Raw genomic sequence first — 10,519 nt, forward strand, 5'->3', positions numbered from 1 at the left:
TCTGTTTCTTGCTTGAAATCGATGGTCGGGTCCCAGGTATTAGTACCTTCGAGGGACTCGTCATCGGATCTGGCGTTTTAAGCGTAAAGAAATAAACATGCAAATGAATGAGAATGGGTAGAGGCGCAAGAACAGATGAAGAAAGATCTTTATATTATAAACTTAGGAACAAATGACACAAAGCCTTAACAAAAGGAAACTCTAAAGCCTAGGCCCAACCGTAGAGTTTAAAAGCCACAAAGGGTTACATTATGCTTGTCGCATAAATGTCCGGGCACTCCTCCACTCGCCAATTTCCTAGTCGGAAACCAGGAGGGCATGGTCGTACCAAATCTGACCCACCCAGAGAGTCATCCTCGCATATCGCAACGACTTGGCCTTCGTGTCCTAGACCCGCACTTATAAAGCTCCTACTGATGTGGCAGGGCGGGCCCCCTTCGTCTTTTCATCCCAACTGCGAACCTTGGCTTCCGCTCTTCCTTCCCACGACACTTTTCCTTATGTCCGCTTGCGTGGGTTTATAGCCTAATCCGAACTTCCCACAGTTTCCTCTGGTGCTTATCAGGCTAGTTCTGCCGCCGTTGTTCTTGCCTAAACTCATTCCGGGCTCGTAGCCATTCCCCAACATTACCCGAACCACCATCATTGCCGTATCGGATAGGCAAGGTTGCCCAGAAAAGGAATCTACGGAGGCAATGCTTACTACCTCAAAAGATTGGAAGGTTGTTTCCAATGATTCCTCCGCGGCTTCCACATATGGCATAGAGGACGGGCAACTTACCAAGATGTCTTCCTCCCCCGACACAATGACCAAATGTCCCTCTACTACAAACTTCAGTTTTTGGTGGAGTGTAGAGGGAACGACTCCCACCGAGTGGATCTACGGGCGTCCCAAAAGACAGCTATAAGCTGGGTTAATATCCATTATTTGGAAGGTAACCTGACAGGTATGGGGGCCTATCTGTACAAGGAGGTCGATCTCTCCCCTCGCCTCTCGGCGGTTGCCGTCGAAGGCACGGACCACCATGGAACTTGTCCTTAGATGGGAAGCGTTAAACGGAAATTTCTCCAACGTGCTTTTGGGCATTACGTTTAAACTAGAACCGTTATCGATGAGTACCTTGGCCACGACGTGGTCCATGCATTTGACTGACACATGCAAAGCCCTGTTATGCCCCCTCCCCTCGACAGGGATTTCTTCTTCAGCGAAGGCGAGATAGTTGTTGGCGGTGATGTTATTGACGATTCCTCCAAAGCCTTCTATAGAGATATCTTGGGCTACGTGAGCTTCGTTAAAGACCTTTACTAGCAAAGCCCGATGAGGCTTAGAGCTCATGAGTAGTTCCAAATGAGAGACTCTGGCCGGGGTTTTGTTGAGCTGCTTAATGACCTTGAACTCACTTTGCTGAATAATGCGGAGGAACTCGCCTGCCTCCTCTAGCGATACTTCTTTCTTGCCATAGCCATCCTTTTTCTCAGAAGGACTTTTCATTGGAATATCCTCGTCCGGAGCAAGGATCACTTTGTCATTTTGTTCTTCTGCTATCTTCGCCTTCCCTTTAGTGTTTGCAGGCTGTGTCGGCAGGTCAGGGGGTGCGAACACGTGACCGCTGCGGGTCACGCCGCTCAGCCCCATGATATTGGTTACCTTGGCCGACAACAAACTGATGTTGGTGGCTTCTTCCTTCCTTTCGCTTGGAGGCGCATACCTCCACGGAATTGCGTGGCTGTTTTGGTATGGAAATGGAATAGGTCTAACTATCAAGGGGTATCGGGGTGTTTGGGGAGTTGCGTCTCTGGTGAAATATACCACCAAAGGCTTAGGCCTTCCAAAACTTCCCTCCTCTGTGGACTGCATACATATATGCTGCTCTTCACTCCCCTCATCGCCGACTTCCAGCCGGCCTCGATCTATCATCTGTTGCAATAGGTCCTCCACTGCTAAACATGTTTCCATGTTATGTAGCTCACCGAGATGCATCAAAAAGGAATCTTTTTTGTGCCCACCGTGGGGAATTACGCCTCCCTTTTGTAGGGCCTTGTAGATAAATATCCTGGGGGTCGTCACGTCCTTTAAAGGCTTGGACCTGCGCGGCCTACCCGACTTGACGGCATTAACTGCTCCCCCTCCATGATTGGTGAGCGGGTTCGTTTTCACGTTGGTTTGGTCCTCTTGAAACGTCAGCCATCCGGCGTCTATCAAATGTTAGACCTTGTATTTAAGGGCCAGGCATTTTTCAGTGGAGTGGCCCAGGGTTTTCCCATGGTATGCGCAGGTTGCGTCAGGGTTGTACCACTTTGGGAAAGGAGGCTGGTAGATCTTCCTAGGAGATATCACAGTCATCTGGTTAGCGATGAGGGATGGCAAAAGCTCTTCGTACGTCATTGGGATCGGGGTGAATTCTGGAGTTGGCCTCGGGGGAAAGTTCCTTATCGCGTTGAAACCAGCGCCAAAGTGGGCGTTGTCGGCCGGGCGAGTTGGGGGGCCTCCCTCTGGATGGGTGCGAGCACTTTAGGTTGTACGGGTGCTGAATTGGAAGAGTCCCCGGCGCGAGCCGAGAAGTTCGGGTGATGTTGCGCGTACTGATGGGTTCCGTGAGAGGTCTGCGGTGGCTTGATCCATGCGGGCGCTGAAGTGACAGCATGGTTATCTCCTTCCTTCCTTTTTGCCCTAGTTGCTCCGATCCTCCTAGCGTTGGTACTTGTGGAGGAGACGTAATCGAACTTCCCTCTCTTCAAACCTACTTCAATTCTTTCCCCGGCGAATACCAAGTTTGCGAAGCTGGAGGGCATGTAGCCCATTAACTTCTCATAGTAAAACACCGGCAAGGTGTCTACCATCATGGTAATCATTTCCCTTTCGACCATGGGAGGGGCCACTTGTGCTACCAGGTCCCTTCATCGCTGAGCATACTCTTTAAAGGTCTCACTTTCCTTTTTAACCATGTTCTGCAACTGAGTGCGATCGGGAGCCATATCAGAAATGTACTGATATTGCCTAAGAAAGGCAGTAATCAGATCCTTCCAAGTGCGGGTGCAGGAAGCTTCCAGATTAGTGTACCAAATGACCGTGGCCCCAGCCAAGCTATCTTGGAAAAAGTGCATTAACAACTTTTCATCCCTAGAATGCGCCCCCATCTAGCGACAATACATCTTGAGAAGGTTCTTAGGACAAGTCGTCCCTTTGTACTTGTCGAAATCAGGTACCTTGAATTTTGGGGGGATGACGACGTCCGGTACCAAGCAAAGATCTGCCATGTCCGCGAACAGATAGTCGCCAAAGCCTTCAACAGCTCTCAATCTCTCTTCAATGAGATCGAGTTTCCTTCTTTCTTCCGCTGCCGAGGGTGGTCCTTCGATGGACAAGAATATTGGCTGTGCTGGGAGGTTGGGCTGAGGCAGTATGTTGGGTGTCGGCCCTCGACGAGGACCGGGGGGTAGAAATTGACGTCTCCTTGGGCATGATCCTCGTGAACCTCGTCCGACTGTCGAGGAGGCTCCCCTTCAAGGATAGGGGAAGGGACATGACCCGCGTCATCACGCATGACTGGTGGCGTGTAATTAGGTGGTAACCCATAAGGGTAAGCCACTCGGTTGTATCCTAAATGGGGGTTGCTGATGTGCCCCAGTGTGCTTCTTTCTCGTCCTACCACGTTTGGGAGAGGATGGTGCGTGGTAGCTGGGAGAGATGGGTTTGCTTCGGCAGCCGAACTAACAGCGGCAGCGGTGGCCATGTTATTCTCCATAAGTTGTCTCATTCCTAACAAGGCATTCATCATGGAAGCCATTTGCTCTTTCAAAGCCGACATGTCGGCTTTCATCTGTTCCTGTATCTCCTCTTGGTCACCCATCGTCCTAGATTTGGATCTGGTGCGATAGGGATGCCTTGGGGCACGTTTAGTTATGACGTTTTTCCTAAAAAACTAAACGTGAGGAGTAGGTAAAGAAAAATGAATGCATGCTAGAGATAAAATGCGGGAGTGATTTGATTTGCATTGATCTTTGGAGTAAAAACGCGGGATAAACTCATTTTATTCAGAAAGTTTATAACTAGTCAAGATTTGAGCGATAATACAAACTTCCTAGCGGTTTCTAATAATATGGGCCATTAAGTCTATCATATGCTGACAATAGCTGAGAAGTCCGTGGATCTCCTCGGGGGCGGGGTAGGTGTCCGCCATTGCTTTGGCCTTGGCTAGCAATCGGGGAAGTTCTTGACTCCCGTTCAAAATAAGAGCAAATCGGTCCATCCACATTGTTGCCTCTTTATGTAATGAGTCGATCACCCTTCCTCTAGCCTCCTTTTCCGCATACACTGGGGCATACTCGTTTGCCACTTTGTGCTCATGGGCCGTGGCTAGATTTAATTCTTCTTGGTACTTGCTGACGATGGCTAACATATTGGGCTCTGTCTCGCATAAACGCTGAGACAAGTTTCTTTTGGACCTTGAGCAAGCAGCTAACTCCTCTTTCAAGACCATGCTATGTGCTCGTGATTGGTCTCTCTCTTCCCTTCGAAGCTTGATCTCACTGTTGCTGCCCCACAAAGCTCCACGAAATTTGTATCGGCCATGCTCTTCCTTGCGAGCCCTCTTGGTTTCTTGTTCAAGGGCTCTTGCGGTAGTTGCATTTTCTTCTTGTAACCCGGCACACTCCTTCCGGACGTCTGTAGCGACTAACTTGAATTTTTCTTTGGCAAGTCCTGCTTTTCCTAGTTCTATTTTTAGAGCTTGGATTTCTTCATCCTCTTCCGGAGCTTCAAAGTTCTCCTCGTTGATAACTTTCAATTTGGAGAGCCAATCTAACCCTCGTGTACGAACTTTCAGCCATTCATGATATCCACCGATGATGCCATTATAGATGCCCCTAAGTTCTTTATCTTTCCTTAACGGGCTTTCCCACGCCTTGTGGACTCTTTGTATAATCTTGAAACTTTGCGCGCCGAAATCTCTCACAAGGAAGGGAGAGAGGCTTTCTTCCGCCGGTGCTCCCCTCATGGGGTACCCTAACTGTCTTATAGCAAGTGTGGGATTGTAGTTAATACAACCCCTCGTCCCTATCAACAGGATGTTTGGGTAATCCCCACATGAGAAGAGAACTCCCTCCTTTCCTTCCTTCCATTGAGGAAACCAGTTGATTGTTCTGCCTCCTATCCCAGCCAAGTGTTGGTCCCAATCTACTCTTCTCTTTTCGACACACGAGCGATGGCTTCGGAGCGGACATGGGTGTCTTATGTCTTGTTGGAATAGGTGCGAAACCAACCATACACAAAGATCGAGTAAGCAGCAGATGATCCGTGCGCTACTCTTCTCGCACCTTCGGTCAAATGTATCAAATAAGTCTGCCAAGATAGCTACCACCGGGTTCTCTTTGCTATGGTGATATGCAAGGAAAGCATCAATTACGGCTAGGTCCACCAAACCGTCCACGTTTGGAAAGAGGACAACCCCAAAGATTAGCAATGCTAATATGTCCACAAACGGGACCCACTCCTCTTGATTCACCATATCCCTTGCCTTGCCTTCCAAGTACTTCCATGGTAGGCCCACTACGCCGTTTCGAGTTTGCTTTACACGATCTAAACCTCTTGTCGAATCCCTGACCACAACTGCAATCTTGCTCAAGGAGGGAAGAAACCCGGAGAAAAGATACAGTTTTCTTCCCCCAAGAGGACATCCTAGAATCTCCTCAAATGCTTCAACAGTCGGTACTAATTGGAAGTCTCCAAACGTGAAGCATCTCAAAGGCCGGTCATAGTATTGGTTGAGGGATACAACGGCTTCTGTGGATATCTCCGCTATGGTTAAATCTGAAATCTTTCCGTACGCCTTGCGGAAGGCTTGCATTTGGAGAGGTCCCATCAACCGCCCCAACTCCTTAAGGCTGGTGACATCTAGGCCCTTAATCTTGACTTGATAGAATCTTTTTCCAGTTTGATTTGTTCCCATGTTTTACTAAAGTGAAACAAAACCCAGTGCGAATCAAAACTCCGACATCTATCATGGGTGGAATGGATGAATGCATGAAGGAATGCATATGACACAGATGCAATTTATGAATACGGGAGCCCGGGAAATTGTCCCCTTCTTAGATACAACGTTTGGGGCAGCACGGCGCCCGACATATGTATTTAAGAAGGTGACACGGACCCTCCGTTGGTTTGCCAAAGTGAGGGGATCAAAACGAAAACCCGTGCATGATGCATATGCGAAAGGCACAACACGGGGATGTACATAGTATGGCAATATCCACAAACAAATATAAGCAAAGGGGTACATGACACTTAGGACTACATGCATGGCAGTGTAAAAAGTGGCACGCAACATGTTTGCTCCGTGCCCCTATTTTAGGGACCTACATGGGAGGGAGCTAAAAGGGCTTTTAGTGATAATTCCCAAGGTGGTCATATCTCTCTTGATGGTCTCTAGAGGTATCATCCCCTTCGAAGAACATATTGCGGCATTAGGGACTACTAGCAACAATATGTTATCAAAGAGAAAAACTCAAGATGAGGGTTCACTGTAATCAAGCAAGTCAGAGACCTAGCATGACCACAGATTCACCTCTACTCCTTATGTTCCCACAAACCCGGGTATAGGGCCCTTTTTCAACTCACCATGTGTGCAAATAGTGTTGGTGTTTGTGTGCATCAAATTAATAAATATTTACCTCATGCATACCTTTTAAAGCACACTAAAAGCATCAAAGAGTTTATATACACAAGAACATAAGAAAGAAAAGACAAAGAAAAAGAACAGAAGAGAAGTCATAGTAAAGAAAGCACACTGATTGATTGGCCTAACTCTCTAACAATCATCCCTAGTGGAGTCGCCAACTGTCGCAACCTACCCTTCAGCGAGAGGGCAACACAAGACTCACGGGTGTGTCTTCCAAGAAAGTAAAATGCGCGGAGTCGCCACCAACGTTTATTCGAGGAAAACATCAGAAAAATCGGAAAGACGTGGTCTACGAACTTTAAGTGAAAGGTTCGGGAGTTGTATTTACGCACGGGGAAGGTATTAGCACCCCACGCGTCCGTCACAAGGGACGACAGCCTTTAAATCAAGTGTGCAAACATGACTTCAATTTGTTTTATTTTCCCTTTTTTACGTTTTTATGTCTTTTTATGCCTTTTTGTATTTTTATCTTTTTGTGGTCGACAAGGGTGTCTCCCTTGCTCCTACGTATTCCTCAATTGTGATAAGGAAATCAGACCTACGTAGTTCTTTGAGAACTAAACGTTGGTTAAATTGTTTTTATCCTTGTTTTGCAAGATATATTTTGATTGAATGAAAGGTCATTTAAGGCGTTGGACCATTAAACGATCTTTCGATTCTTTTGAAAGGAGAGAAAACATTAAGGCATTGGACCATTAATGATTTCTTGGTTTTTTTGAAAGAGGTGACAAAGCTTATGTATTGATTTTAGGATTTTTAAAAATCCACGTTTAACCAATAAAAGCGGAAAAGACCATTTCAAGGTGTTGGACATTAAAAAATGGTTTTTTAGGTGATGACAAAAGCTTGGTTGATGAATTGATTTTAGCCTTAGTTTCACTTTGGTTATTAGTCAATTTGATTAAGAAAGAAAATCCCAAAGAAAAACATCCGATTGATTTTTTTGATTATTTTATTAAAATATATATTTTTTTATTATTATATTATTATTTTGCCTCTTTTAGGTTTTAAACGTGGTTACGACATGAAAGATCGGCCGGATTTTATTCTAACAGAAATTAAAAGATATTACAACTCAAAAGGGGGTATAGAAAGTGACTTAAATAAATGACTAAAGCACGTCAAAAGGGAGTATGGAAAGTAAATGAAATAAAAATAAAAGCACGCGAAATAAGTGGGGACCACTAAGGGCACATAGAATGAATTGAAAGGTTCGATTTCGGGAACTTACCGGTTGAAGACCGAAGAACGACCAAGAACGAACGAAGAACAATGAAGAACGGTGGAAAACCTTCACGAAATCGCCCACGGAAACGTCTCGGAAGCGTTACAGAAGCGCCTCGGCTTGGATTTTCTTCACGGAAACAATTTTTCTCACTAATTTTAAGTGATTCTCAGATACCAGGAGGGTTGAACGAATTTGTTCTGCCCTCCTTCCCCTATTTATAGGGGAAAAGAGGGTGGTGGTTGCCGCCCAGCTCGCCCAGGCGAGCTAGGTTGCTTCCACCAGAAGGCACCGCCTTCTGTTGGAACATCCTAGAAGGCCCAAGTGGGCCTGATTGCTATTTGTACACCCATGTTTACTAAATACACCCCCTTTGCCCTTTTTTGCTGATTCTTTTTTCGTAATGTTACGGAACTTTACGAATTATGTAACGATACTTGTTTTCTTTCCGTAATGTCACGAACCTTATGGATTACGCAATCGTCCCTTCTTTGGCTTCCGGAATGTTACGGAACTTTACGGATTGCACGTTAACACTTCCTTTTAACTCCCGACATGTCGTAGAACTTCACGGATTGCCTAACGATGGGTGTCAAGTACCTCGAAGTGGTCAAGCGAGGGTCGCATCCCAACAAACAGATGGTCCCCGGACGAAATTAGGGTATGACACAACCTGTCGTAGTGGACCCCTGAAGGATGTACAAATCTCCTTATTTGATTCCTTGAATTACTGATTGAGCATTCGTAGTTTAGTATTTTTCTATTCTTCTTAGCTAAATTAACATCTCTTTCATCCTTATTTTCTCACTTTAACTTACTTTTGGTCTTAGGCAAATGATTGAGCTTAATTAATAATTGTGGCTTATTTTTGGATTTTTGCACTTACTTGACCTATCTTCCTTGTGCAGGGCCTATATGACACTACAGAACTCCAAATGGAGCATGTGAGTAGTCCCCGGAAAGCTAAGAAAAAGATCTTCAAATTTGTCACACATAATCTTGGGGTAATTCTGCCATTTCGAGGGTCAAATTGGGCTTAGAAGTTAGAATCTCTGCACTTGAATAATTAGGCTGCGAATGTGGGCTCTGATTTGTGTAATTAGTTTAATTAGATAGATTAGATGAGCCTAATTAAGGCCCATCCCTTCCTTCTAAGTAGTCACTCTACATGTTAGTGGAATTTAGTTAGTTATTTCATTTTGTAAAAAACAGATTTAGTTACTTGTTGTGCAAGCTTTAGGATTAAAAAATGGATTAGGTTATGGATTCATTTCCTAATTTTGAAATTTAATCACAGATTGTTTGGATGATTATCCAACCTAATTTGGGATCTCAAACAATTTAGGGATTGATTCGATTAAACTATCTCTAATGCATTTTACTAAACTTTTACACTCTGAATATCATTCATAGTAACTATGACAATTTTATTTGCATTAGTTTGGTGAATTGGATTGATGATATTAAACTTGATTCGTATTTTGTTTTTTTCTGTTCTATTTCTTCATCTTTGTTTTTGTGTTTTTTCATTCCTTTACATTCGCCTACAAACTATTCAATGAAATTCCCCTTGCTATTTACAAGTGAATTGAAGAAGGAACCAAAATGAATTGTTTCTCTGAGTTGACCTAGGTTAATCTTGTATTATAGAATTTCCTAGTTTTATTTGTTTTGGAGCGATTCGATAATCGTTATCAATTACCACAAACTTCCCTTTCCCTCTGATTTACATAACTCCACCTTCAACCCAACAAGAAAAACCTTTCAAATCCATGGCACCCACAGATACAAGATTTTTCTTAAGTTCTGGAACTTGACAAACTTCAATTAAGGTTCTAACAATACCATCATGTATTTTGATTTGTATAGAACCTATACGAATAGACTTACAAGGAGTATCGTTACCCATGAGCATGTTACCATCATACTTCTTTTCATAAGTCACAAACTAATGTTTGTGTGGACACATATGATAAGAACAACTTGAGTCTAGTACCCATTGTTCAAAATGTTGTTGTAGTTGTTCACCAACAGCCAGAACCAAATCACTTTTCCATAAGGAGTCATTTTTAACAAGAGCAATAACAAAAAAATTTCTTTGTTTTCTTTGGACAATCTATCTTCCATTGACTTGGTTCTCTGGAGTAATTGCAGGTGTCCTTAGGATCAGCTTTGCTCTTCTTCTTACCACCTTTTCCTTTCTTATTCTTCTTCTTCTTCTACACTTTAGCAGAATTAGTCATCGATAATCCAGACATAGAGGCTTCATCACCATTCCTAGATGCCTTTAGTTAAAGCTCTCTAGAATAAAGACTAGACTTCACTTCTTCAAGTGTGATGGAGTCCTTGCATACACTAAGAGAACTCACAAAATTCTCATAGGAGGGATGAAGAGAGGCTAACAGAACAATTGTCAAATATTCATCCTTCATCTTGACATCAATGTCACGTAGCTTCATCATAACAAAGTTTAGCTCATCAAGATGTTCTAGTAGTCTACCATCCCTCATTCAGAGGCCAAACAAAAGGTTTTTCAGAAGCAACTTGTTGCAGATAGATTTTGTCATGAAGAGTTTCTCCAATTTAAGCCAAAGCCCGACAACAATCAATTCTTCAG

This window comes from Glycine soja, chromosome 4 (assembly GCF_004193775.1).
Source record: "Glycine soja cultivar W05 chromosome 4, ASM419377v2, whole genome shotgun sequence".
NCBI lineage: Eukaryota > Viridiplantae > Streptophyta > Magnoliopsida > Fabales > Fabaceae > Glycine > Glycine soja.